Below are 25,437 nucleotides of genomic sequence, written 5' to 3'. Positions count from 1 at the left end.
TTTTGTGACAATGCCAGAGTGCAAAGGTGCTATATGGACTTGAGCTCAAGAGTGCACCTACTTGATTTCAGAGTTTGAAAACCTTACCACTCTGGGGCTATAGCTCAGTGGAAGAGCATTTGACTGCAGATCAAGAGGTCCCAGGTTCAAATCCTGGTGCCCCCTGCAGGGAAACTGTGCATGTCAATAGAAACACCTTGTTAAGAGCTCCAACCTCCACTGGGAACGATACCAAAGTTTGTCAATTACCTACCTTTTGGATCAATTATGTTTCCACAGAAGGCTGGCTTAAACGACCACTGCCCTTGAGCTGAGTCAATCTCTGTGAGGTCCACAGCACAAGACTGTTTTGTGACAATGCCAGAGTGCAAAGGTGCTATATGGACTTGAGCTCAAGAGTGCACCTACTTGATTTCAGAGTTTGAAAACTTTATCCCTCCCAGATCCTGGTGCACCCTGCAAGGAAGCTGTGCATGTCAATAGAAACACCATGTTAAGAGCTAATACCCCCACTGGGAATGATACCAAAGTTTGTCAGTTACCTACCTTTTGGATCAATTATGTTTCCACAGAAGGCTGGCTTAAACGACCACTGCCCTTGAGCTGAGTCAATCTCTGTGAGGTCCACAGCACAAGACTGTTTTGTGACAATGCCAGAGTGCAAAGGTGCTATATGGACTTGAGCTCAAGAGTGCACCTACTTGATTTCAGAGTTTGAAAACCTTACCACTCTGGGAGAATAGCTCAGTGGAAGAGCATTTGACTGCAGATCAAGAGGTCCCAGGTTCAAATCCTGGTGCCCCCTGCAGGGAAACTGTGCATGTCAATAGAAACACCTTGTTAAGAGCTCCAACCTCCACTGGGAATGATACCAAAGTTTGTTAATTACCTACCTTTTGGATCAATTATGTTTCCACAGAAGGCTGGCTTAAACGACCACTGCCCTTGAGCTGAGTCAATCTCTGTGAGGTCCACAGCACAAGACTGTTTTGTGACAATGCCAGAGTGCAAAGGTGATATATGGACTTGAGCTCAAGAGTGCACCTACTTGATTTCAGAGTTTGAAAACTTTATCCCTCCCAGATCCTGGTGCACCCTGCAAAGAAGCTGTGCATGTCAATAGAAACACCATGTTAAGAGCTAATACCCCCACTGGGAATGATACCAAAGTTTGTCAGTTACCTACCTTTTGGATCAATTATGTTTCCACAGAAGGCTGGCTTAAACGACCACTGCCCTTGAGCTGGGTCAACCTCTGTGAGGTCCACAGCACAAGACTGTTTTGTGACAATGCCAGAGTGCAAAGGTGCTATATGGACTTGAGCTCAAGAGTGCACCTACTTGATTTCAGAGTTTGAAAACCTTACCACTCTGGGGGTATAGCTCAGTGGAAGAGCATTTGACTGCAGATCAAGAGGTCCCAGGTTCAAATCCTGGTGCCCCCTGCAGGGAAACTGTGCATGTCAATAGAAACACCTTGTTAAGAGCTCCAACCTCCACTGGGAACGATACCAAAGTTTGTCAATTACCTACCTTTTGGATCAATTATGTTTCCACAGAAGGCTGGCTTAAACGACCACTGCCCTTGAGCTGAGTCAATCTCTGTGAGGTCCACAGCACAAGACTGTTTTGTGACAATGCCAGAGTGCAAAGGTGATATATGGACTTGAGCTCAAGAGTGCACCTACTTGATTTCAGAGTTTGAAAACCTTACCACTCTGGGGTATAGCTCAGTGGAAGAGCATTTGACTGCAGATCAAGAGGTCCCAGGTTCAAATCCTGGTGCCCCCTGCAGGGAAACTGTGCATGTCAATAGAAACACCTTGTTAAGAGCTCCAACCTCCACTGGGAACGATACCAAAGTTTGTCAATTACCTACCTTTTGGATCAATTATGTTTCCACAGAAGGCTGGCTTAAACGACCACTGCCCTTGAGCTGAGTCAATCTCTGTGAGGTCCACAGCACAAGACTGTTTTGTGACAATGCCAGAGTGCAAAGGTGATATATGGACTTGAGCTCAAGAGTGCACCTACTTGATTTCAGAGTTTGAAAACTTTATCCCTCCCAGATCCTGGTGCACCCTGCAAGGAAGCTGTGCATGTCAATAGAAACACCATGTTAAGAGCTAATACCCCCACTGGGAATGATACCAAAGTTTGTCAGTTACCTACCTTTTGGATCAATTATGTTTCCACAGAAGGCTGGCTTAAACGACCACTGCCCTTGAGCTGGGTCAACCTCTGTGAGGTCCACAGCACAAGACTGTTTTGTGACAATGCCAGAGTGCAAAGGTGCTATATGGACTTGAGCTCAAGAGTGCACCTACTTGATTTCAGAGTTTGAAAACCTTACCACTCTGGGGGTATAGCTCAGTGGAAGAGCATTTGACTGCAGATCAAGAGGTCCCAGGTTCAAATCCTGGTGCCCCCTGCAGGGAAACTGTGCATGTCAATAGAAACACCTTGTTAAGAGCTCCAACCTCCACTGGGAACGATACCAAAGTTTGTCAATTACCTACCTTTTGGATCAATTATGTTTCCACAGAAGGCTGGCTTAAACGACCACTGCCCTTGAGCTGAGTCAATCTCTGTGAGGTCCACAGCACAAGACTGTTTTGTGACAATGCCAGAGTGCAAAGGTGATATATGGACTTGAGCTCAAGAGTGCACCTACTTGATTTCAGAGTTTGAAAACTTTATCCCTCCCAGATCCTGGTGCACCCTGCAAAGAAGCTGTGCATGTCAATAGAAACACCATGTTAAGAGCTAATACCCCCACTGGGAATGATACCAAAGTTTGTCAGTTACCTACCTTTTGGATCAATTATGTTTCCACAGAAGGCTGGCTTAAACGACCACTGCCCTTGAGCTGAGTCAATCTCTGTGAGGTCCACAGCACAAGACTGTTTTGTGACAATGCCAGAGTGCAAAGGTGCTATATGGACTTGAGCTCAAGAGTGCACCTACTTGATTTCAGAGTTTGAAAACCTTACCACTCTGGGGGTATAGCTCAGTGGAAGAGCATTTGACTGCAGATCAAGAGGTCCCAGGTTCAAATCCTGGTGCCCCCTGCAGGGAAACTGTGCATGTCAATAGAAACACCTTGTTAAGAGCTCCAACCTCCACTGGGAACGATACCAAAGTTTGTCAATTACCTACCTTTTGGATCAATTATGTTTCCACAGAAGGCTGGCTTAAACGACCACTGCCCTTGAGCTGAGTCAATCTCTGTGAGGTCCACAGCACAAGACTGTTTTGTGACAATGCCAGAGTGCAAAGGTGATATATGGACTTGAGCTCAAGAGTGCACCTACTTGATTTCAGAGTTTGAAAACTTTATCCCTCCCAGATCCTGGTGCACCCTGCAAGGAAGCTGTGCATGTCAATAGAAACACCATGTTAAGAGCTAATACCCCCACTGGGAATGATACCAAAGTTTGTCAGTTACCTACCTTTTGGATCAATTATGTTTCCACAGAAGGCTGGCTTAAACGACCACTGCCCTTGAGCTGGGTCAACCTCTGTGAGGTCCACAGCACAAGACTGTTTTGTGACAATGCCAGAGTGCAAAGGTGATATATGGACTTGAGCTCAAGAGTGCACCTACTTGATTTCAGAGTTTGAAAACCTTACCACTCTGGGGGTATAGCTCAGTGGAAGAGCATTTGACTGCAGATCAAGAGGTCCCAGGTTCAAATCCTGGTGCCCCCTGCAGGGAAACTGTGCATGTCAATAGAAACACCTTGTTAAGAGCTCCAACCTCCACTGGGAATGATACCAAAGTTCGTCAATTACCTACCTTTTGGATCAATTATGTTTCCACAGAAGGCTGGCTTAAACGACCACTGCCCTTGAGCTGGGTCAATCTCTGTGAGGTCCACAGCACAAGACTGTTTTGTGACAATGCCAGAGTGCAAAGGTGATATATGGACTTGAGCTCAAGAGTGCACCTACTTGATTTCAGAGTTTGAAAACTTTATCCCTCCCAGATCCTGGTGCACCCTGCAAAGAAGCTGTGCATGTCAATAGAAACACCATGTTAAGAGCTAATACCCCCACTGGGAATGATACCAAAGTTTGTCAGTTACCTACCTTTTGGATCAATTATGTTTCCACAGAAGGCTGGCTTAAACGACCACTGCCCTTGAGCTGGGTCAACCTCTGTGAGGTCCACAGCACAAGACTGTTTTGTGACAATGCCAGAGTGCAAAGGTGATATATGGACTTGAGCTCAAGAGTGCACCTACTTGATTTCAGAGTTTGAAAACCTTACCACTCTGGGAGTATAGCTCAGTGGAAGAGCATTTGACTGCAGATCAAGAGGTCCCAGGTTCAAATCTTGGTGCCCCCTGCAGGGAAACTGTGCATGTCAATAGAAACACCTTGTTAAGAGCTCCAACCTCCACTGGGAACGATACCAAAGTTTGTCAATTACCTACCTTTTGGATCAATTATGTTTCCACAGAAGGCTGGCTTAAACGACCACTGCCCTTGAGCTGAGTCAATCTCTGTGAGGTCCACAGCACAAGACTGTTTTGTGACAATGCCAGAGTGCAAAGGTGATATATGGACTTGAGCTCAAGAGTGCACCTACTTGATTTCAGAGTTTGAAAACTTTATCCCTCCCAGATCCTGGTGCACCCTGCAAAGAAGCTGTGCATGTCAATAGAAACACCATGTTAAGAGCTAATACCCCCACTGGGAATGATACCAAAGTTTGTCAGTTACCTACCTTTTGGATCAATTATGTTTCCACAGAAGGCTGGCTTAAACGACCACTGCCCTTGAGCTGAGTCAATCTCTGTGAGGTCCACAGCACAAGACTGTTTTGTGACAATGCCAGAGTGCAAAGGTGCTATATGGACTTGAGCTCAAGAGTGCACCTACTTGATTTCAGAGTTTGAAAACCTTACCACTCTGGGGGTATAGCTCAGTGGAAGAGCATTTGACTGCAGATCAAGAGGTCCCAGGTTCAAATCCTGGTGCCCCCTGCAGGGAAACTGTGCATGTCAATAGAAACACCTTGTTAAGAGCTCCAACCTCCACTGGGAATGATACCAAAGTTCGTCAATTACCTACCTTTTGGATCAATTATGTTTCCACAGAAGGCTGGCTTAAACGACCACTGCCCTTGAGCTGAGTCAATCTCTGTGAGGTCCACAGCACAAGACTGTTTTGTGACAATGCCAGAGTGCAAAGGTGATATATGGACTTGAGCTCAAGAGTGCACCTACTTGATTTCAGAGTTTGAAAACTTTATCCCTCCCAGATCCTGGTGCACCCTGCAAAGAAGCTGTGCATGTCAATAGAAACACCATGTTAAGAGCTAATACCCCCACTGGGAATGATACCAAAGTTTGTCAGTTACCTACCTTTTGGATCAATTATGTTTCCACAGAAGGCTGGCTTAAACGACCACTGCCCTTGAGCTGAGTCAACCTCTGTGAGGTCCACAGCACAAGACTGTTTTGTGACAATGCCAGAGTGCAAAGGTGCTATATGGACTTGAGCTCAAGAGTGCACCTACTTGATTTCAGAGTTTGAAAACCTTACCACTCTGGGGGTATAGCTCAGTGGAAGAGCATTTGACTGCAGATCAAGAGGTCCCAGGTTCAAATCCTGGTGCCCCCTGCAGGGAAACTGTGCATGTCAATAGAAACACCTTGTTAAGAGCTCCAACCTCCACTGGGAACGATACCAAAGTTTGTCAATTACCTACCTTTTGGATCAATTATGTTTCCACAGAAGGCTGGCTTAAACGACCACTGCCCTTGAGCTGAGTCAATCTCTGTGAGGTCCACAGCACAAGACTGTTTTGTGACAATGCCAGAGTGCAAAGGTGATATATGGACTTGAGCTCAAGAGTGCACCTACTTGATTTCAGAGTTTGAAAACTTTATCCCTCCCAGATCCTGGTGCACCCTGCAAGGAAGCTGTGCATGTCAATAGAAACACCATGTTAAGAGCTAATACCCCCACTGGGAATGATACCAAAGTTTGTCAGTTACCTACCTTTTGGATCAATTATGTTTCCACAGAAGGCTGGCTTAAACGACCACTGCCCTTGAGCTGGGTCAACCTCTGTGAGGTCCACAGCACAAGACTGTTTTGTGACAATGCCAGAGTGCAAAGGTGATATATGGACTTGAGCTCAAGAGTGCACCTACTTGATTTCAGAGTTTGAAAACCTTACCACTCTGGGGGTATAGCTCAGTGGAAGAGCATTTGACTGCAGATCAAGAGGTCCCAGGTTCAAATCCTGGTGCCCCCTGCAGGGAAACTGTGCATGTCAATAGAAACACCTTGTTAAGAGCTCCAACCTCCACTGGGAATGATACCAAAGTTTGTCAATTACCTACCTTTTGGATCAATTATGTTTCCACAGAAGGCTGGCTTAAACGACCACTGCCCTTGAGCTGAGTCAATCTCTGTGAGGTCCACAGCACAAGACTGTTTTGTGACAATGCCAGAGTGCAAAGGTGATATATGGACTTGAGCTCAAGAGTGCACCTACTTGATTTCAGAGTTTGAAAACTTTATCCCTCCCAGATCCTGGTGCACCCTGCAAGGAAGCTGTGCATGTCAATAGAAACACCATGTTAAGAGCTAATACCCCCACTGGGAATGATACCAAAGTTTGTCAGTTACCTACCTTTTGGATCAATTATGTTTCCACAGAAGGCTGGCTTAAACGACCACTGCCCTTGAGCTGGGTCAACCTCTGTGAGGTCCACAGCACAAGACTGTTTTGTGACAATGCCAGAGTGCAAAGGTGCTATATGGACTTGAGCTCAAGAGTGCACCTACTTGATTTCAGAGTTTGAAAACCTTACCACTCTGGGGGTATAGCTCAGTGGAAGAGCATTTGACTGCAGATCAAGAGGTCCCAGGTTCAAATCCTGGTGCCCCCTGCAGGGAAACTGTGCATGTCAATAGAAACACCTTGTTAAGAGCTCCAACCTCCACTGGGAACGATACCAAAGTTTGTCAATTACCTACCTTTTGGATCAATTATGTTTCCACAGAAGGCTGGCTTAAACGACCACTGCCCTTGAGCTGAGTCAATCTCTGTGAGGTCCACAGCACAAGACTGTTTTGTGACAATGCCAGAGTGCAAAGGTGATATATGGACTTGAGCTCAAGAGTGCACCTACTTGATTTCAGAGTTTGAAAACTTTATCCCTCCCAGATCCTGGTGCACCCTGCAAGGAAGCTGTGCATGTCAATAGAAACACCATGTTAAGAGCTAATACCCCCACTGGGAATGATACCAAAGTTTGTCAGTTACCTACCTTTTGGATCAATTATGTTTCCACAGAAGGCTGGCTTAAACGACCACTGCCCTTGAGCTGGGTCAACCTCTGTGAGGTCCACAGCACAAGACTGTTTTGTGACAATGCCAGAGTGCAAAGGTGATATATGGACTTGAGCTCAAGAGTGCACCTACTTGATTTCAGAGTTTGAAAACCTTACCACTCTGGGAGTATAGCTCAGTGGAAGAGCATTTGACTGCAGATCAAGAGGTCCCAGGTTCAAATCCTGGTGCCCCCTGCAGGGAAACTGTGCATGTCAATAGAAACACCTTGTTAAGAGCTCCAACCTCCACTGGGAACGATACCAAAGTTTGTCAATTACCTACCTTTTGGATCAATTATGTTTCCACAGAAGGCTGGCTTAAACGACCACTGCCCTTGAGCTGAGTCAATCTCTGTGAGGTCCACAGCACAAGACTGTTTTGTGACAATGCCAGAGTGCAAAGGTGATATATGGACTTGAGCTCAAGAGTGCACCTACTTGATTTCAGAGTTTGAAAACTTTATCCCTCCCAGATCCTGGTGCACCCTGCAAGGAAGCTGTGCATGTCAATAGAAACACCATGTTAAGAGCTAATACCCCCACTGGGAATGATACCAAAGTTTGTCAGTTACCTACCTTTTGGATCAATTATGTTTCCACAGAAGGCTGGCTTAAACGACCACTGCCCTTGAGCTGGGTCAACCTCTGTGAGGTCCACAGCACAAGACTGTTTTGTGACAATGCCAGAGTGCAAAGGTGCTATATGGACTTGAGCTCAAGAGTGCACCTACTTGATTTCAGAGTTTGAAAACCTCACCACTCTGGGGCTATAGCTCAGTGGAAGAGCATTTGACTGCAGATCAAGAGGTCCCAGGTTCAAATCCTGGTGCCCCCTGCAGGGAAACTGTGCATGTCAATAGAAACACCTTGTTAAGAGCTCCAACCTCCACTGGGAACGATACCAAAGTTTGTCAATTACCTACCTTTTGGATCAATTATGTTTCCACAGAAGGCTGGCTTAAACGACCACTGCCCTTGAGCTGAGTCAATCTCTGTGAGGTCCACAGCACAAGACTGTTTTGTGACAATGCCAGAGTGCAAAGGTGATATATGGACTTGAGCTCAAGAGTGCACCTACTTGATTTCAGAGTTTGAAAACTTTATCCCTCCCAGATCCTGGTGCACCCTGCAAGAAGCTGTGCATGTCAATAGAAACACCATGTTAAGAGCTAATACCCCCACTGGGAATGATACCAAAGTTTGTCAGTTACCTACCTTTTGGATCAATTATGTTTCCACAGAAGGCTGGCTTAAACGACCACTGCCCTTGAGCTGGGTCAACCTCTGTGAGGTCCACAGCACAAGACTGTTTTGTGACAATGCCAGAGTGCAAAGGTGCTATATGGACTTGAGCTCAAGAGTGCACCTACTTGATTTCAGAGTTTGAAAACCTTACCACTCTGGGGGTATAGCTCAGTGGAAGAGCATTTGACTGCAGATCAAGAGGTCCCAGGTTCAAATCCTGGTGCCCCCTGCAGGGAAACTGTGCATGTCAATAGAAACACCTTGTTAAGAGCTCCAACCTCCACTGGGAACGATACCAAAGTTTGTCAATTACCTACCTTTTGGATCAATTATGTTTCCACAGAAGGCTGGCTTAAACGACCACTGCCCTTGAGCTGAGTCAATCTCTGTGAGGTCCACAGCACAAGACTGTTTTGTGACAATGCCAGAGTGCAAAGGTGCTATATGGACTTGAGCTCAAGAGTGCACCTACTTGATTTCAGAGTTTGAAAACTTTATCCCTCCCAGATCCTGGTGCACCCTGCAAGGAAGCTGTGCATGTCAATAGAAACACCATGTTAAGAGCTAATACCCCCACTGGGAATGATACCAAAGTTTGTCAGTTACCTACCTTTTGGATCAATTATGTTTCCACAGAAGGCTGGCTTAAACGACCACTGCCCTTGAGCTGGGTCAACCTCTGTGAGGTCCACAGCACAAGACTGTTTTGTGACAATGCCAGAGTGCAAAGGTGATATATGGACTTGAGCTCAAGAGTGCACCTACTTGATTTCAGAGTTTGAAAACCTTACCACTCTGGGGGTATAGCTCAGTGGAAGAGCATTTGACTGCAGATCAAGAGGTCCCAGGTTCAAATCCTGGTGCCCCCTGCAGGGAAACTGTGCATGTCAATAGAAACACCTTGTTAAGAGCTCCAACCTCCACTGGGAATGATACCAAAGTTTGTCAATTACCTACCTTTTGGATCAATTATGTTTCCACAGAAGGCTGGCTTAAACGACCACTGCCCTTGAGCTGAGTCAATCTCTGTGAGGTCCACAGCACAAGACTGTTTTGTGACAATGCCAGAGTGCAAAGGTGATATATGGACTTGAGCTCAAGAGTGCACCTACTTGATTTCAGAGTTTGAAAACTTTATCCCTCCCAGATCCTGGTGCACCCTGCAAAGAAGCTGTGCATGTCAATAGAAACACCATGTTAAGAGCTAATACCCCCACTGGGAATGATACCAAAGTTTGTCAGTTACCTACCTTTTGGATCAATTATGTTTCCACAGAAGGCTGGCTTAAACGACCACTGCCCTTGAGCTGGGTCAACCTCTGTGAGGTCCACAGCACAAGACTGTTTTGTGACAATGCCAGAGTGCAAAGGTGCTATATGGACTTGAGCTCAAGAGTGCACCTACTTGATTTCAGAGTTTGAAAACCTTACCACTCTGGGGCTATAGCTCAGTGGAAGAGCATTTGACTGCAGATCAAGAGGTCCCAGGTTCAAATCCTGGTGCCCCCTGCAGGGAAACTGTGCATGTCAATAGAAACACCTTGTTAAGAGCTCCAACCTCCACTGGGAACGATACCAAAGTTTGTCAATTACCTACCTTTTGGATCAATTATGTTTCCACAGAAGGCTGGCTTAAACGACCACTGCCCTTGAGCTGAGTCAATCTCTGTGAGGTCCACAGCACAAGACTGTTTTGTGACAATGCCAGAGTGCAAAGGTGATATATGGACTTGAGCTCAAGAGTGCACCTACTTGATTTCAGAGTTTGAAAACTTTATCCCTCCCAGATCCTGGTGCACCCTGCAAGGAAGCTGTGCATGTCAATAGAAACACCATGTTAAGAGCTAATACCCCCACTGGGAATGATACCAAAGTTTGTCAGTTACCTACCTTTTGGATCAATTATGTTTCCACAGAAGGCTGGCTTAAACGACCACTGCCCTTGAGCTGAGTCAATCTCTGTGAGGTCCACAGCACAAGACTGTTTTGTGACAATGCCAGAGTGCAAAGGTGCTATATGGACTTGAGCTCAAGAGTGCACCTACTTGATTTCAGAGTTTGAAAACCTTACCACTCTGGGGGTATAGCTCAGTGGAAGAGCATTTGACTGCAGATCAAGAGGTCCCAGGTTCAAATCCTGGTGCCCCCTGCAGGGAAACTGTGCATGTCAATAGAAACACCTTGTTAAGAGCTCCAACCTCCACTGGGAATGATACCAAAGTTCGTCAATTACCTACCTTTTGGATCAATTATGTTTCCACAGAAGGCTGGCTTAAACGACCACTGCCCTTGAGCTGAGTCAATCTCTGTGAGGTCCACAGCACAAGACTGTTTTGTGACAATGCCAGAGTGCAAAGGTGATATATGGACTTGAGCTCAAGAGTGCACCTACTTGATTTCAGAGTTTGAAAACTTTATCCCTCCCAGATCCTGGTGCACCCTGCAAAGAAGCTGTGCATGTCAATAGAAACACCATGTTAAGAGCTAATACCCCCACTGGGAATGATACCAAAGTTTGTCAGTTACCTACCTTTTGGATCAATTATGTTTCCACAGAAGGCTGGCTTAAACGACCACTGCCCTTGAGCTGGGTCAACCTCTGTGAGGTCCACAGCACAAGACTGTTTTGTGACAATGCCAGAGTGCAAAGGTGCTATATGGACTTGAGCTCAAGAGTGCACCTACTTGATTTCAGAGTTTGAAAACCTTACCACTCTGGGGGTATAGCTCAGTGGAAGAGCATTTGACTGCAGATCAAGAGGTCCCAGGTTCAAATCCTGGTGCCCCCTGCAGGGGAAACTGTGCATGTCAATAGAAACACCTTGTTAAGAGCTCCAACCTCCACTGGGAACGATACCAAAGTTTGTCAATTACCTACCTTTTGGATCAATTATGTTTCCACAGAAGGCTGGCTTAAACGACCACTGCCCTTGAGCTGAGTCAATCTCTGTGAGGTCCACAGCACAAGACTGTTTTGTGACAATGCCAGAGTGCAAAGGTGATATATGGACTTGAGCTCAAGAGTGCACCTACTTGATTTCAGAGTTTGAAAACTTTATCCCTCCCAGATCCTGGTGCACCCTGCAAAGGAAGCTGTGCATGTCAATAGAAACACCATGTTAAGAGCTAATACCCCCACTGGGAATGATACCAAAGTTTGTCAGTTACCTACCTTTTGGATCAATTATGTTTCCACAGAAGGCTGGCTTAAACGACCACTGCCCTTGAGCTGGGTCAACCTCTGTGAGGTCCACAGCACAAGACTGTTTTGTGACAATGCCAGAGTGCAAAGGTGCTATATGGACTTGAGCTCAAGAGTGCACCTACTTGATTTCAGAGTTTGAAAACCTTACCACTCTGGGGGTATAGCTCAGTGGAAGAGCATTTGACTGCAGATCAAGAGGTCCCAGGTTCAAATCCTGGTGCCCCCTGCAGGGAAACTGTGCATGTCAATAGAAACACCTTGTTAAGAGCTCCAACCTCCACTGGGAACGATACCAAAGTTTGTCAATTACCTACCTTTTGGATCAATTATGTTTCCACAGAAGGCTGGCTTAAACGACCACTGCCCTTGAGCTGAGTCAATCTCTGTGAGGTCCACAGCACAAGACTGTTTTGTGACAATGCCAGAGTGCAAAGGTGATATATGGACTTGAGCTCAAGAGTGCACCTACTTGATTTCAGAGTTTGAAAACTTTATCCCTCCCAGATCCTGGTGCACCCTGCAAAGAAGCTGTGCATGTCAATAGAAACACCATGTTAAGAGCTAATACCCCCACTGGGAATGATACCAAAGTTTGTCAGTTACCTACCTTTTGGATCAATTATGTTTCCACAGAAGGCTGGCTTAAACGACCACTGCCCTTGAGCTGGGTCAACCTCTGTGAGGTCCACAGCACAAGACTGTTTTGTGACAATGCCAGAGTGCAAAGGTGCTATATGGACTTGAGCTCAAGAGTGCACCTACTTGATTTCAGAGTTTGAAAACCTTACCACTCTGGGGGTATAGCTCAGTGGAAGAGCATTTGACTGCAGATCAAGAGGTCCCAGGTTCAAATCCTGGTGCCCCCTGCAGGGAAACTGTGCATGTCAATAGAAACACCTTGTTAAGAGCTCCAACCTCCACTGGGAATGATACCAAAGTTTGTCAATTACCTACCTTTTGGATCAATTATGTTTCCACAGAAGGCTGGCTTAAACGACCACTGCCCTTGAGCTGAGTCAACCTCTGTGAGGTCCACAGCACAAGACTGTTTTGTGACAATGCCAGAGTGCAAAGGTGCTATATGGACTTGAGCTCAAGAGTGCACCTACTTGATTTCAGAGTTTGAAAACCTTACCACTCTGGGGGTATAGCTCAGTGGAAGAGCATTTGACTGCAGATCAAGAGGTCCCAGGTTCAAATCCTGGTGCCCCCTGCAGGGAAACTGTGCATGTCAATAGAAACACCTTGTTAAGAGCTCCAACCTCCACTGGGAATGATACCAAAGTTTGTCAATTACCTACCTTTTGGATCAATTATGTTTCCACAGAAGGCTGGCTTAAACGACCACTGCCCTTGAGCTGAGTCAATCTCTGTGAGGTCCACAGCACAAGACTGTTTTGTGACAATGCCAGAGTGCAAAGGTGATATATGGACTTGAGCTCAAGAGTGCACCTACTTGATTTCAGAGTTTGAAAACTTTATCCCTCCCAGATCCTGGTGCACCCTGCAAAGAAGCTGTGCATGTCAATAGAAACACCATGTTAAGAGCTAATACCCCCACTGGGAATGATACCAAAGTTTGTCAGTTACCTACCTTTTGGATCAATTATGTTTCCACAGAAGGCTGGCTTAAACGACCACTGCCCTTGAGCTGGGTCAACCTCTGTGAGGTCCACAGCACAAGACTGTTTTGTGACAATGCCAGAGTGCAAAGGTGCTATATGGACTTGAGCTCAAGAGTGCACCTACTTGATTTCAGAGTTTGAAAACCTTACCACTCTGGGGGTATAGCTCAGTGGAAGAGCATTTGACTGCAGATCAAGAGGTCCCAGGTTCAAATCCTGGTGCCCCCTGCAGGGAAACTGTGCATGTCAATAGAAACACCTTGTTAAGAGCTCCAACCTCCACTGGGAACGATACCAAAGTTTGTCAATTACCTACCTTTTGGATCAATTATGTTTCCACAGAAGGCTGGCTTAAACGACCACTGCCCTTGAGCTGAGTCAATCTCTGTGAGGTCCACAGCACAAGACTGTTTTGTGACAATGCCAGAGTGCAAAGGTGATATATGGACTTGAGCTCAAGAGTGCACCTACTTGATTTCAGAGTTTGAAAACTTTATCCCTCCCAGATCCTGGTGCACCCTGCAAGGAAGCTGTGCATGTCAATAGAAACACCATGTTAAGAGCTAATACCCCCACTGGGAATGATACCAAAGTTTGTCAGTTACCTACCTTTTGGATCAATTATGTTTCCACAGAAGGCTGGCTTAAACGACCACTGCCCTTGAGCTGGGTCAACCTCTGTGAGGTCCACAGCACAAGACTGTTTTGTGACAATGCCAGAGTGCAAAGGTGCTATATGGACTTGAGCTCAAGAGTGCACCTACTTGATTTCAGAGTTTGAAAACCTTACCACTCTGGGAGAATAGCTCAGTGGAAGAGCATTTGACTGCAGATCAAGAGGTCCCAGGTTCAAATCCTGGTGCCCCCTGCAGGGAAACTGTGCATGTCAATAGAAACACCTTGTTAAGAGCTCCAACCTCCACTGGGAACGATACCAAAGTTTGTCAATTACCTACCTTTTGGATCAATTATGTTTCCACAGAAGGCTGGCTTAAACGACCACTGCCCTTGAGCTGAGTCAATCTCTGTGAGGTCCACAGCACAAGACTGTTTTGTGACAATGCCAGAGTGCAAAGGTGCTATATGGACTTGAGCTCAAGAGTGCACCTACTTGATTTCAGAGTTTGAAAACTTTATCCCTCCCAGATCCTGGTGCACCCTGCAAGGAAGCTGTGCATGTCAATAGAAACACCATGTTAAGAGCTAATACCCCCACTGGGAATGATACCAAAGTTTGTCAGTTACCTACCTTTTGGATCAATTATGTTTCCACAGAAGGCTGGCTTAAACGACCACTGCCCTTGAGCTGGGTCAACCTCTGTGAGGTCCACAGCACAAGACTGTTTTGTGACAATGCCAGAGTGCAAAGGTGCTATATGGACTTGAGCTCAAGAGTGCACCTACTTGATTTCAGAGTTTGAAAACCTTACCACTCTGGGGGTATAGCTCAGTGGAAGAGCATTTGACTGCAGATCAAGAGGTCCCAGGTTCAAATCCTGGTGCCCCCTGCAGGGAAACTGTGCATGTCAATAGAAACACCTTGTTAAGAGCTCCAACCTCCACTGGGAACGATACCAAAGTTTGTCAATTACCTACCTTTTGGATCAATTATGTTTCCACAGAAGGCTGGCTTAAACGACCACTGCCCTTGAGCTGAGTCAATCTCTGTGAGGTCCACAGCACAAGACTGTTTTGTGACAATGCCAGAGTGCAAAGGTGATATATGGACTTGAGCTCAAGAGTGCACCTACTTGATTTCAGAGTTTGAAAACTTTATCCCTCCCAGATCCTGGTGCACCCTGCAAAGAAGCTGTGCATGTCAATAGAAACACCATGTTAAGAGCTAATACCCCCACTGGGAATGATACCAAAGTTTGTCAGTTACCTACCTTTTGGATCAATTATGTTTCCACAGAAGGCTGGCTTAAACGACCACTGCCCTTGAGCTGGGTCAACCTCTGTGAGGTCCACAGCACAAGACTGTTTTGTGACAATGCCAGAGTGCAAAGGTGCTATATGGACTTGAGCTCAAGAGTGCACCTACTTGATTTCAGAGTTTGAAAACCTCACCACTCTGGGGCTATAGCTCAGTGGAAGAGCATTTGACTGCAGATCAAGAGGTCCCAGGTTCAAATCCTGGTGCCCCCTGCAGGGAAACTGTGCATGTCAATAGAAACACCTTGTTAAGAGCTCCAACCTCCACTGGGAACGATACCAAAGTTTGTCAATTACCTACCTTTTGGATCAATTATGTTTCCACAGAAGGCTGGCTTAAACGACCACTGCCCTTGAGCTGAGTCAATCTCTGTGAGGTCCACAGCACAAGACTGTTTTGTGACAATGCCAGAGTGCAAAGGTGATATATGGACTTGAGCTCAAGAGTGCACCTACTTGATTTCAGAGTTTGAAAACTTTATCCCTCCCAGATCCTGGTGCACCCTGCAAGGAAGCTGTGCATGTCAATAGAAACACCATGTTAAGAGCTAATACCCCCACTGGGAATGATACCAAAGTTTGTCAGTTACCTACCTTTTGGATCAATTATGTTTCCACAGAAGGCTGGCTTAAACGACCACTGCCCTTGAGCTGGGTCAACCTCTGTGAGGTCCACAGCACAAGACTGTTTTGTGACAATGCCAGAGTGCAAAGGTGATATATGGACTTGAGCTCAAGAGTGCACCTACTTGATTTCAGAGTTTGAAAACCTTACCACTCTGGGAGTATAGCTCAGTGGAAGAGCATTTGACTGCAGATCAAGAGGTCCCAGGTTCAAATCCTGGTGCCCCCTGCAGGGAAACTGTGCATGTCAATAGAAACACCTTGTTAAGAGCTCCAACCCCCACTGGGAATGATACCAAAGTTTGTCAGTTACCTACCTTTTGGATCAATTATGTTTCCACAGAAGGCTGGCTTAAACGACCACTGCCCTTGAGCTGAGTCAATCTCTGTGAGGTCCACAGCACAAGACTGTTTTGTGACAATGCCAGAGTGCAAAGGTGATATATGGACTTGAGCTCAAGAGTGCACCTACTTGATTTCAGAGTTTGAAAACTTTATCCCTCCCAGATCCTGGTGCACCCTGCAAGGAAGCTGTGCATGTCAATAGAAACACCATGTTAAGAGCTAATACCCCCACTGGGAATGATACCAAAGTTTGTCAGTTACCTACCTTTTGGATCAATTATGTTTCCACAGAAGGCTGGCTTAAACGACCACTGCCCTTGAGCTGGGTCAACCTCTGTGAGGTCCACAGCACAAGACTGTTTTGTGACAATGCCAGAGTGCAAAGGTGATATATGGACTTGAGCTCAAGAGTGCACCTACTTGATTTCAGAGTTTGAAAACCTTACCACTCTGGGAGTATAGCTCAGTGGAAGAGCATTTGACTGCAGATCAAGAGGTCCCAGGTTCAAATCCTGGTGCCCCCTGCAGGGAAACTGTGCATGTCAATAGAAACACCTTGTTAAGAGCTCCAACCTCCACTGGGAACGATACCAAAGTTTGTCAATTACCTACCTTTTGGATCAATTATGTTTCCACAGAAGGCTGGCTTAAACGACCACTGCCCTTGAGCTGAGTCAATCTCTGTGAGGTCCACAGCACAAGACTGTTTTGTGACAATGCCAGAGTGCAAAGGTGATATATGGACTTGAGCTCAAGAGTGCACCTACTTGATTTCAGAGTTTGAAAACTTTATCCCTCCCAGATCCTGGTGCACCCTGCAAGGAAGCTGTGCATGTCAATAGAAACACCATGTTAAGAGCTAATACCCCCACTGGGAATGATACCAAAGTTTGTCAATTACCTACCTTTTGGATCAATTATGTTTCCACAGAAGGCTGGCTTAAACGACCACTGCCCTTGAGCTGGGTCAACCTCTGTGAGGTCCACAGCACAAGACTGTTTTGTGACAATGCCAGAGTGCAAAGGTGCTATATGGACTTGAGCTCAAGAGTGCACCTACTTGATTTCAGAGTTTGAAAACCTTACCACTCTGGGGGTATAGCTCAGTGGAAGAGCATTTGACTGCAGATCAAGAGGTCCCAGGTTCAAATCCTGGTGCCCCCTGCAGGGAAACTGTGCATGTCAATAGAAACACCTTGTTAAGAGCTCCAACCTCCACTGGGAACGATACCAAAGTTTGTCAATTACCTACCTTTTGGATCAATTATGTTTCCACAGAAGGCTGGCTTAAACGACCACTGCCCTTGAGCTGAGTCAATCTCTGTGAGGTCCACAGCACAAGACTGTTTTGTGACAATGCCAGAGTGCAAAGGTGATATATGGACTTGAGCTCAAGAGTGCACCTACTTGATTTCAGAGTTTGAAAACTTTATCCCTCCCAGATCCTGGTGCACCCTGCAAGGAAGCTGTGCATGTCAATAGAAACACCATGTTAAGAGCTAATACCCCCACTGGGAATGATACCAAAGTTTGTCAGTTACCTACCTTTTGGATCAATTATGTTTCCACAGAAGGCTGGCTTAAACGACCACTGCCCTTGAGCTGGGTCAACCTCTGTGAGGTCCACAGCACAAGACTGTTTTGTGACAATGCCAGAGTGCAAAGGTGCTATATGGACTTGAGCTCAAGAGTGCACCTACTTGATTTCAGAGTTTGAAAACCTTACCACTCTGGGGTATAGCTCAGTGGAAGAGCATTTGACTGCAGATCAAGAGGTCCCAGGTTCAAATCCTGGTGCCCCCTGCAGGGAAACTGTGCATGTCAATAGAAACACCTTGTTAAGAGCTCCAACCTCCACTGGGAACGATACCAAAGTTCGTCAATTACCTACCTTTTGGATCAATTATGTTTCCACAGAAGGCTGGCTTAAACGACCACTGCCCTTGAGCTGAGTCAATCTCTGTGAGGTCCACAGCACAAGACTGTTTTGTGACAATGCCAGAGTGCAAAGGTGATATATGGACTTGAGCTCAAGAGTGCACCTACTTGATTTCAGAGTTTGAAAACTTTATCCCTCCCAGATCCTGGTGCACCCTGCAAGGAAGCTGTGCATGTCAATAGAAACACCATGTTAAGAGCTAATACCCCCACTGGGAATGATACCAAAGTTTGTCAGTTACCTACCTTTTGGATCAATTATGTTTCCACAGAAGGCTGGCTTAAACGACCACTGCCCTTGAGCTGGGTCAACCTCTGTGAGGTCCACAGCACAAGACTGTTTTGTGACAATGCCAGAGTGCAAAGGTGCTATATGGACTTGAGCTCAAGAGTGCACCTACTTGATTTCAGAGTTTGAAAACCTTACCACTCTGGGGGTATAGCTCAGTGGAAGAGCATTTGACTGCAGATCAAGAGGTCCCAGGTTCAAATCCTGGTGCCCCCTGCAGGGAAACTGTGCATGTCAATAGAAACACCTTGTTAAGAGCTCCAACCTCCACTGGGAACGATACCAAAGTTTGTCAATTACCTACCTTTTGGATCAATTATGTTTCCACAGAAGGCTGGCTTAAACGACCACTGCCCTTGAGCTGAGTCAATCTCTGTGAGGTCCACAGCACAAGACTGTTTTGTGACAATGCCAGAGTGCAAAGGTGATATATGGACTTGAGCTCAAGAGTGCACCTACTTGATTTCAGAGTTTGAAAACTTTATCCCTCCCAGATCCTGGTGCACCCTGCAAGGAAGCTGTGCATGTCAATAGAAACACCATGTTAAGAGCTAATACCCCCACTGGGAATGATACCAAAGTTTGTCAGTTACCTACCTTTTGGATCAATTATGTTTCCACAGAAGGCTGGCTTAAACGACCACTGCCCTTGAGCTGGGTCAACCTCTGTGAGGTCCACAGCACAAGACTGTTTTGTGACAATGCCAGAGTGCAAAGGTGCTATATGGACTTGAGCTCAAGAGTGCACCTACTTGATTTCAGAGTTTGAAAACCTTACCACTCTGGGAGTATAGCTCAGTGGAAGAGCATTTGACTGCAGATCAAGAGGTCCCAGGTTCAAATCCTGGTGCCCCCTGCAGGGAAACTGTGCATGTCAATAGAAACACCTTGTTAAGAGCTCCAACCTCCACTGGGAACGATACCAAAGTTTGTCAATTACCTACCTTTTGGATCAATTATGTTTCCACAGAAGGCTGGCTTAAACGACCACTGCCCTTGAGCTGAGTCAATCTCTGTGAGGTCCACAGCACAAGACTGTTTTGTGACAATGCCAGAGTGCAAAGGTGCTATATGGACTTGAGCTCAAGAGTGCACCTACTTGATTTCAGAGTTTGAAAACTTTATCCCTCCCAGATCCTGGTGCACCCTGCAAGGAAGCTGTGCATGTCAATAGAAACACCATGTTAAGAGCTAATACCCCCACTGGGAATGATACCAAAGTTTGTCAGTTACCTACCTTTTGGATCAATTATGTTTCCACAGAAGGCTGGCTTAAACGACCACTGCCCTTGAGCTGGGTCAACCTCTGTGAGGTCCACAGCACAAGACTGTTTTGTGACAATGCCAGAGTGCAAAGGTGCTATATGGACTTGAGCTCAAGAGTGCACCTACTTGATTTCAGAGTTTGAAAACCTTACCACTCTGGGGCTATAGCTCAGTGGAAGAGCATTTGACTGCAGATCAAGAGGTCCCAGGTTCAAATCCTGGTGCCCCCTGCAGGGAAACTGTGCATGTCAATAGAAACACCTTGTTAAGAGCTCCAACCTCCACTGGGAACGATACCAAAGTTTGTCAATTACCTACCTTTTGGATCAATTATGTTTCCACAGAAGGCTGGCTTAAACGACCACTGCCCTTGAGCTGAGTCAATCTCTGTGAGGTCCACAGCACAAGACTGTTTTGTGACAATGCCAGAGTGCAAAGGTGATATATGGACTTGAGCTCAAGAGTGCACCTACTTGATTTCAGAGTTTGAAAACTTTATCCCTCCCAGATCCTGGTGCACCCTGCAAAGAAGCTGTGCATGTCAATAGAAACACCATGTTAAGAGCTAATACCCCCACTGGGAATGATACCAAAGTTTGTCAGTTACCTACCTTTTGGATCAATTATGTTTCCACAGAAGGCTGGCTTAAACGACCACTGCCCTTGAGCTGGGTCAACCTCTGTGAGGTCCACAGCACAAGACTGTTTTGTGACAATGCCAGAGTGCAAAGGTGCTATATGGACTTGAGCTCAAGAGTGCACCTACTTGATTTCAGAGTTTGAAAACCTTACCACTCTGGGGGTATAGCTCAGTGGAAGAGCATTTGACTGCAGATCAAGAGGTCCCAGGTTCAAATCCTGGTGCCCCCTGCAGGGAAACTGTGCATGTCAATAGAAACACCTTGTTAAGAGCTCCAACCTCCACTGGGAACGATACCAAAGTTTGTCAATTACCTACCTTTTGGATCAATTATGTTTCCACAGAAGGCTGGCTTAAACGACCACTGCCCTTGAGCTGAGTCAATCTCTGTGAGGTCCACAGCACAAGACTGTTTTGTGACAATGCCAGAGTGCAAAGGTGATATATGGACTTGAGCTCAAGAGTGCACCTACTTGATTTCAGAGTTTGAAAACTTTATCCCTCCCAGATCCTGGTGCACCCTGCAAGGAAGCTGTGCATGTCAATAGAAACACCATGTTAAGAGCTAATACCCCCACTGGGAACGATACCAAAGTTTGTCAATTACCTACCTTTTGGATCAATTATGTTTCCACAGAAGGCTGGCTTAAACGACCACTGCCCTTGAGCTGGGTCAACCTCTGTGAGGTCCACAGCACAAGACTGTTTTGTGACAATGCCAGAGTGCAAAGGTGCTATATGGACTTGAGCTCAAGAGTGCACCTACTTGATTTCAGAGTTTGAAAACCTCACCACTCTGGGGCTATAGCTCAGTGGAAGAGCATTTGACTGCAGATCAAGAGGTCCCAGGTTCAAATCCTGGTGCCCCCTGCAGGGAAACTGTGCATGTCAATAGAAACACCTTGTTAAGAGCTCCAACCTCCACTGGGAACGATACCAAAGTTTGTCAATTACCTACCTTTTGGATCAATTATGTTTCCACAGAAGGCTGGCTTAAACGACCACTGCCCTTGAGCTGAGTCAATCTCTGTGAGGTCCACAGCACAAGACTGTTTTGTGACAATGCCAGAGTGCAAAGGTGATATATGGACTTGAGCTCAAGAGTGCACCTACTTGATTTCAGAGTTTGAAAACTTTATCCCTCCCAGATCCTGGTGCACCCTGCAAGGAAGCTGTGCATGTCAATAGAAACACCATGTTAAGAGCTAATACCCCCACTGGGAATGATACCAAAGTTTGTCAGTTACCTACCTTTTGGATCAATTATGTTTCCACAGAAGGCTGGCTTAAACGACCACTGCCCTTGAGCTGGGTCAACCTCTGTGAGGTCCACAGCACAAGACTGTTTTGTGACAATGCCAGAGTGCAAAGGTGATATATGGACTTGAGCTCAAGAGTGCACCTACTTGATTTCAGAGTTTGAAAACCTTACCACTCTGGGGGTATAGCTCAGTGGAAGAGCATTTGACTGCAGATCAAGAGGTCCCAGGTTCAAATCCTGGTGCCCCCTGCAGGGAAACTGTGCATGTCAATAGAAACACCTTGTTAAGAGCTCCAACCTCCACTGGGAATGATACCAAAGTTCGTCAATTACCTACCTTTTGGATCAATTATGTTTCCACAGAAGGCTGGCTTAAACGACCACTGCCCTTGAGCTGAGTCAATCTCTGTGAGGTCCACAGCACAAGACTGTTTTGTGACAATGCCAGAGTGCAAAGGTGATATATGGACTTGAGCTCAAGAGTGCACCTACTTGATTTCAGAGTTTGAAAACTTTATCCCTCCCAGATCCTGGTGCACCCTGCAAAGAAGCTGTGCATGTCAATAGAAACACCATGTTAAGAGCTAATACCCCCACTGGGAATGATACCAAAGTTTGTCAGTTACCTACCTTTTGGATCAATTATGTTTCCACAGAAGGCTGGCTTAAACGACCACTGCCCTTGAGCTGGGTCAACCTCTGTGAGGTCCACAGCACAAGACTGTTTTGTGACAATGCCAGAGTGCAAAGGTGCTATATGGACTTGAGCTCAAGAGTGCACCTACTTGATTTCAGAGTTTGAAAACCTTACCACTCTGGGGGTATAGCTCAGTGGAAGAGCATTTGACTGCAGATCAAGAGGTCCCAGGTTCAAATCCTGGTGCCCCCTGCAGGGAAACTGTGCATGTCAATAGAAACACCTTGTTAAGAGCTCCAACCTCCACTGGGAACGATACCAAAGTTTGTCAATTACCTACCTTTTGGATCAATTATGTTTCCACAGAAGGCTGGCTTAAACGACCACTGCCCTTGAGCTGAGTCAATCTCTGTGAGGTCCACAGCACAAGACTGTTTTGTGACAATGCCAGAGTGCAAAGGTGATATATGGACTTGAGCTCAAGAGTGCACCTACTTGATTTCAGAGTTTGAAAACTTTATCCCTCCCAGATCCTGGTGCACAGCGGACTTTTGTTTTGTGCCAGTGTTACAGTGTAAAGGTGGTTTGTGGCATTGATCTCAAGAATGGAACTATTTTTACCATAGGCAGTGGGTGTAGCTCAGTGGCTGATCCTTTCACTGCAAATCAAGAGGTCCCCTGTTCGAATTTTGGTGTCATCTGATTAAGGATTGTAGATAAGTAGCAGATTCAGCTTGTTGATGATTTTTTCAACCTACTCAGAGGAATAATGTTGTTTTACTCCCTGTTTTGAGTCTGTCCGTTTAAATAGACAAATGTAGCTGTTGAAGCAAGTTATATACACTGGAATGTGAAATGAAACAGCACAAACCTTGAGCTGATAATTGGTTCTAACTATTCTGTTTAACCTGAGACGTTTCCTTTACTACTGTTCAAGGCTGCCTGTGTTTGCTGTGGACTTTTCTGCAAAACAAGAAAAAAAAAGTACAAATGTAACAGGGGTGGTTAGCTAAAAAATATCACCACTTTAATTTGAACTATATGAAAATGTAGAAACAACTGTTGACCCTCCATGAAGCAGGTGCAGATAGAACGCATATAACTTTGCAAGAAATTAATATGTTTCTTACAGCACTTTTTAGACTTCACTGTGGGTATGATGTATTCGCCATGGTTTTCCAAAGACAAACACAACACCCCCTTCCTAACAGTATTCCAGCTATGTTCACCTACAACAATTCAGGCATTGATACACTTTGCGCCATCTACTGGCACATTAACTAATCTTCTACTTGAGTGTCGTGGTATTGCCGTGCTGGAGTCAGTAAGTAATTATGTGTAAACGCCCCTAAGTGGCAGATTTATTCTCAGTTTGCGCACGAGGTGCTACGAGCTGTTGTTTTTCCACTCTCAAGGTACTTTTCCACACCTTCTGCAGTACTTTTAAGTTATGTGCTAAGTGCTCAGTTGATGTTGAAAGACTACTGTAGGTATTAAAGGGGTAAATTAATGTTGCATATCTAATACTGTTAGCTGCCTTTGACAAAGGTTTCGCTAAATAAGTCAATAATGTAGCATCCCCCCCCATGGAGCTACTAGAAACTGGTTCAGAAGTAAGTAAGGATAAAAGGAATGTGCACTCTATTGAACGTGTACGTGTCTTTTTTTTTTTGTTATGAATCAGAATGGATCACCAACCCACCCGAGGGTGTCTGGCTCCACACACTGTCTCACTCGACAGGAATAAAATTTCGCATTTCCGATAATTAAAATCTTTAGTCAACAAAACTGATCCTAAAAACTGCCATGCAAACAATAAAAATTTAAAATAAAATAAAATCAATAAGACCAACTAATATAAAGACCAGAAGGCAAAACCTTTAAAACACTAAAGAACATATCCCAAGGCTTAAAACCATAGTAAATGAATAATTAAAGGAAAACTTACCCGGTAACATTTACCGCTCAAGATGGGCAGTCCCCTGGCCTGTTCTCAGAGTGTTACAATACACCTTACCTACCATTTTTGGGTGATTCCCTTTTCGTAACACGTCTCCCCTATTGTTGTTTTCGGGGAGCAGGTGAATGATAAAGTACATATACAGAGTTAAAACACAACATGCACCACGCAACAAAACTAAATCTACACTACGCTAAAGTCAATAAATAAATACAAACACAACCCGCACGTAGTCATTTATAGGTGACTACTTAAAAGTGAAATGAGTGCTGTAAGTTTTTAAAATGGTGCAAAATAAAGAAAATGAGCCATAAAAATTAGAAACCCTACACCTAACATAAAACATACAACACACCACAAACGGTGTTTTCTAAGTGCGAAAGGACGTGTGTTACTTACCCCAGGATGTTAGATCTATCACAAATCTATGGGGTCACAGCCAAAAGAGGCCTTTCCACCTCTCTTTGGCTTCTGTCTGAGTAACCCCACTGAGTGACGTCTTTCTCCATCCTAAGGAACTAAACCAGCGCTCCAAATTTTGGATGTCTTTCGCTACAAAACAGTTTATGTGATTGTTTGTAATCGTTACAGTAATGGCACACTTCTATAATTACATACCATCATACCAGGTATTTTGGAGAGTTTAACTAAAACCTTAGTGTCAGTAATTGAGAGAAGGATGGTACATAGAATGGTTTTGCTAAATCACTCAGTGCTTGGTTGGCTGAACATGTCATGAGGACGGGGTCGGGGAATCAGTGCATAATAATAAGATCCGTCCCGAGCGGCTATTTTACAAAGTTGTTGGTGAGCCTCTTATTTGAGACCCACTTGTCTGAAGGGCTGTCAAACTTATGTTGTTGCATAGTGTGCTGCAGATGCTTTAAATTACAATGCTCCAGTGTTATTGTAATTTAAGCATCTGCAGCACACTAAGAACAGGCACTCATTTCGACAACTATCTTAGTTAGCTTCCCGCAGTGGGTCAAGGTCGTCTTGTTCTTATGGACAGCACATTCAGTACATACAGACAGAAAAATTCTGCAGTATCCCTTTAAATGTTCTTTATTAAACAACACGACCGTGAGGTTTTCATGCGTGCAAAAAATCG

The 25,437-nt window shown here is 45.4% G+C and overlaps 37 non-coding genes across 37 annotated transcripts; all 37 read left to right on the top strand.

Moving 5' to 3' along the window:
• The first annotated feature begins 93 nt into the window (after positions 1-93).
• On the top strand, positions 94-165 carry trnac-gca (transfer RNA cysteine (anticodon GCA)). Its single transcript has one exon. It is a non-coding gene; the product is annotated as a tRNA-Cys (tRNA).
• A 568-nt stretch (positions 166-733) lies between these two features.
• trnac-gca (transfer RNA cysteine (anticodon GCA)) lies at positions 734-805 on the top strand. The gene has a single exon. It is a non-coding gene; the product is annotated as a tRNA-Cys (tRNA).
• A 568-nt stretch (positions 806-1,373) lies between these two features.
• On the top strand, positions 1,374-1,445 carry trnac-gca (transfer RNA cysteine (anticodon GCA)). The gene has a single exon. It is a non-coding gene; the product is annotated as a tRNA-Cys (tRNA).
• Positions 1,446-1,719: 274 nt separating this feature from the next.
• Positions 1,720-1,791, top strand: trnac-gca (transfer RNA cysteine (anticodon GCA)). Its single transcript has one exon. It is a non-coding gene; the product is annotated as a tRNA-Cys (tRNA).
• Positions 1,792-2,359: 568 nt separating this feature from the next.
• On the top strand, positions 2,360-2,431 carry trnac-gca (transfer RNA cysteine (anticodon GCA)). The gene has a single exon. It is a non-coding gene; the product is annotated as a tRNA-Cys (tRNA).
• Positions 2,432-2,999: 568 nt separating this feature from the next.
• On the top strand, positions 3,000-3,071 carry trnac-gca (transfer RNA cysteine (anticodon GCA)). Its single transcript has one exon. It is a non-coding gene; the product is annotated as a tRNA-Cys (tRNA).
• Positions 3,072-3,639: 568 nt separating this feature from the next.
• Positions 3,640-3,711, top strand: trnac-gca (transfer RNA cysteine (anticodon GCA)). The gene has a single exon. It is a non-coding gene; the product is annotated as a tRNA-Cys (tRNA).
• A 568-nt stretch (positions 3,712-4,279) lies between these two features.
• trnac-gca (transfer RNA cysteine (anticodon GCA)) lies at positions 4,280-4,351 on the top strand. The gene has a single exon. It is a non-coding gene; the product is annotated as a tRNA-Cys (tRNA).
• Positions 4,352-4,919: 568 nt separating this feature from the next.
• Positions 4,920-4,991, top strand: trnac-gca (transfer RNA cysteine (anticodon GCA)). Its single transcript has one exon. It is a non-coding gene; the product is annotated as a tRNA-Cys (tRNA).
• A 568-nt stretch (positions 4,992-5,559) lies between these two features.
• On the top strand, positions 5,560-5,631 carry trnac-gca (transfer RNA cysteine (anticodon GCA)). Its single transcript has one exon. It is a non-coding gene; the product is annotated as a tRNA-Cys (tRNA).
• Positions 5,632-6,199: 568 nt separating this feature from the next.
• Positions 6,200-6,271, top strand: trnac-gca (transfer RNA cysteine (anticodon GCA)). The gene has a single exon. It is a non-coding gene; the product is annotated as a tRNA-Cys (tRNA).
• A 568-nt stretch (positions 6,272-6,839) lies between these two features.
• Positions 6,840-6,911, top strand: trnac-gca (transfer RNA cysteine (anticodon GCA)). The gene has a single exon. It is a non-coding gene; the product is annotated as a tRNA-Cys (tRNA).
• Positions 6,912-7,479: 568 nt separating this feature from the next.
• trnac-gca (transfer RNA cysteine (anticodon GCA)) lies at positions 7,480-7,551 on the top strand. Its single transcript has one exon. It is a non-coding gene; the product is annotated as a tRNA-Cys (tRNA).
• A 568-nt stretch (positions 7,552-8,119) lies between these two features.
• On the top strand, positions 8,120-8,191 carry trnac-gca (transfer RNA cysteine (anticodon GCA)). The gene has a single exon. It is a non-coding gene; the product is annotated as a tRNA-Cys (tRNA).
• Positions 8,192-8,758: 567 nt separating this feature from the next.
• On the top strand, positions 8,759-8,830 carry trnac-gca (transfer RNA cysteine (anticodon GCA)). Its single transcript has one exon. It is a non-coding gene; the product is annotated as a tRNA-Cys (tRNA).
• A 568-nt stretch (positions 8,831-9,398) lies between these two features.
• On the top strand, positions 9,399-9,470 carry trnac-gca (transfer RNA cysteine (anticodon GCA)). The gene has a single exon. It is a non-coding gene; the product is annotated as a tRNA-Cys (tRNA).
• A 568-nt stretch (positions 9,471-10,038) lies between these two features.
• trnac-gca (transfer RNA cysteine (anticodon GCA)) lies at positions 10,039-10,110 on the top strand. Its single transcript has one exon. It is a non-coding gene; the product is annotated as a tRNA-Cys (tRNA).
• A 568-nt stretch (positions 10,111-10,678) lies between these two features.
• Positions 10,679-10,750, top strand: trnac-gca (transfer RNA cysteine (anticodon GCA)). Its single transcript has one exon. It is a non-coding gene; the product is annotated as a tRNA-Cys (tRNA).
• Positions 10,751-11,318: 568 nt separating this feature from the next.
• Positions 11,319-11,390, top strand: trnac-gca (transfer RNA cysteine (anticodon GCA)). Its single transcript has one exon. It is a non-coding gene; the product is annotated as a tRNA-Cys (tRNA).
• A 570-nt stretch (positions 11,391-11,960) lies between these two features.
• On the top strand, positions 11,961-12,032 carry trnac-gca (transfer RNA cysteine (anticodon GCA)). Its single transcript has one exon. It is a non-coding gene; the product is annotated as a tRNA-Cys (tRNA).
• Positions 12,033-12,600: 568 nt separating this feature from the next.
• Positions 12,601-12,672, top strand: trnac-gca (transfer RNA cysteine (anticodon GCA)). The gene has a single exon. It is a non-coding gene; the product is annotated as a tRNA-Cys (tRNA).
• A 275-nt stretch (positions 12,673-12,947) lies between these two features.
• Positions 12,948-13,019, top strand: trnac-gca (transfer RNA cysteine (anticodon GCA)). The gene has a single exon. It is a non-coding gene; the product is annotated as a tRNA-Cys (tRNA).
• A 568-nt stretch (positions 13,020-13,587) lies between these two features.
• On the top strand, positions 13,588-13,659 carry trnac-gca (transfer RNA cysteine (anticodon GCA)). Its single transcript has one exon. It is a non-coding gene; the product is annotated as a tRNA-Cys (tRNA).
• Positions 13,660-14,227: 568 nt separating this feature from the next.
• trnac-gca (transfer RNA cysteine (anticodon GCA)) lies at positions 14,228-14,299 on the top strand. The gene has a single exon. It is a non-coding gene; the product is annotated as a tRNA-Cys (tRNA).
• Positions 14,300-14,867: 568 nt separating this feature from the next.
• trnac-gca (transfer RNA cysteine (anticodon GCA)) lies at positions 14,868-14,939 on the top strand. Its single transcript has one exon. It is a non-coding gene; the product is annotated as a tRNA-Cys (tRNA).
• Positions 14,940-15,507: 568 nt separating this feature from the next.
• Positions 15,508-15,579, top strand: trnac-gca (transfer RNA cysteine (anticodon GCA)). Its single transcript has one exon. It is a non-coding gene; the product is annotated as a tRNA-Cys (tRNA).
• A 568-nt stretch (positions 15,580-16,147) lies between these two features.
• Positions 16,148-16,219, top strand: trnac-gca (transfer RNA cysteine (anticodon GCA)). The gene has a single exon. It is a non-coding gene; the product is annotated as a tRNA-Cys (tRNA).
• Positions 16,220-16,787: 568 nt separating this feature from the next.
• trnac-gca (transfer RNA cysteine (anticodon GCA)) lies at positions 16,788-16,859 on the top strand. Its single transcript has one exon. It is a non-coding gene; the product is annotated as a tRNA-Cys (tRNA).
• A 568-nt stretch (positions 16,860-17,427) lies between these two features.
• trnac-gca (transfer RNA cysteine (anticodon GCA)) lies at positions 17,428-17,499 on the top strand. The gene has a single exon. It is a non-coding gene; the product is annotated as a tRNA-Cys (tRNA).
• Positions 17,500-18,066: 567 nt separating this feature from the next.
• trnac-gca (transfer RNA cysteine (anticodon GCA)) lies at positions 18,067-18,138 on the top strand. Its single transcript has one exon. It is a non-coding gene; the product is annotated as a tRNA-Cys (tRNA).
• Positions 18,139-18,706: 568 nt separating this feature from the next.
• trnac-gca (transfer RNA cysteine (anticodon GCA)) lies at positions 18,707-18,778 on the top strand. The gene has a single exon. It is a non-coding gene; the product is annotated as a tRNA-Cys (tRNA).
• Positions 18,779-19,346: 568 nt separating this feature from the next.
• On the top strand, positions 19,347-19,418 carry trnac-gca (transfer RNA cysteine (anticodon GCA)). The gene has a single exon. It is a non-coding gene; the product is annotated as a tRNA-Cys (tRNA).
• A 568-nt stretch (positions 19,419-19,986) lies between these two features.
• trnac-gca (transfer RNA cysteine (anticodon GCA)) lies at positions 19,987-20,058 on the top strand. The gene has a single exon. It is a non-coding gene; the product is annotated as a tRNA-Cys (tRNA).
• A 568-nt stretch (positions 20,059-20,626) lies between these two features.
• trnac-gca (transfer RNA cysteine (anticodon GCA)) lies at positions 20,627-20,698 on the top strand. Its single transcript has one exon. It is a non-coding gene; the product is annotated as a tRNA-Cys (tRNA).
• A 568-nt stretch (positions 20,699-21,266) lies between these two features.
• On the top strand, positions 21,267-21,338 carry trnac-gca (transfer RNA cysteine (anticodon GCA)). The gene has a single exon. It is a non-coding gene; the product is annotated as a tRNA-Cys (tRNA).
• A 568-nt stretch (positions 21,339-21,906) lies between these two features.
• trnac-gca (transfer RNA cysteine (anticodon GCA)) lies at positions 21,907-21,978 on the top strand. Its single transcript has one exon. It is a non-coding gene; the product is annotated as a tRNA-Cys (tRNA).
• A 568-nt stretch (positions 21,979-22,546) lies between these two features.
• Positions 22,547-22,618, top strand: trnac-gca (transfer RNA cysteine (anticodon GCA)). Its single transcript has one exon. It is a non-coding gene; the product is annotated as a tRNA-Cys (tRNA).
• The last annotated feature ends 2,819 nt before the right edge of the window (positions 22,619-25,437 follow it).

The sequence above is a fragment of the Scleropages formosus genome, chromosome 2, assembly GCF_900964775.1.
Source record: "Scleropages formosus chromosome 2, fSclFor1.1, whole genome shotgun sequence".
NCBI classification, from domain to species: domain Eukaryota; kingdom Metazoa; phylum Chordata; class Actinopteri; order Osteoglossiformes; family Osteoglossidae; genus Scleropages; species Scleropages formosus.
Note: the sequence above shows the minus strand (reverse complement) of the source record. Positions and strands in the feature narration are given on the sequence as shown.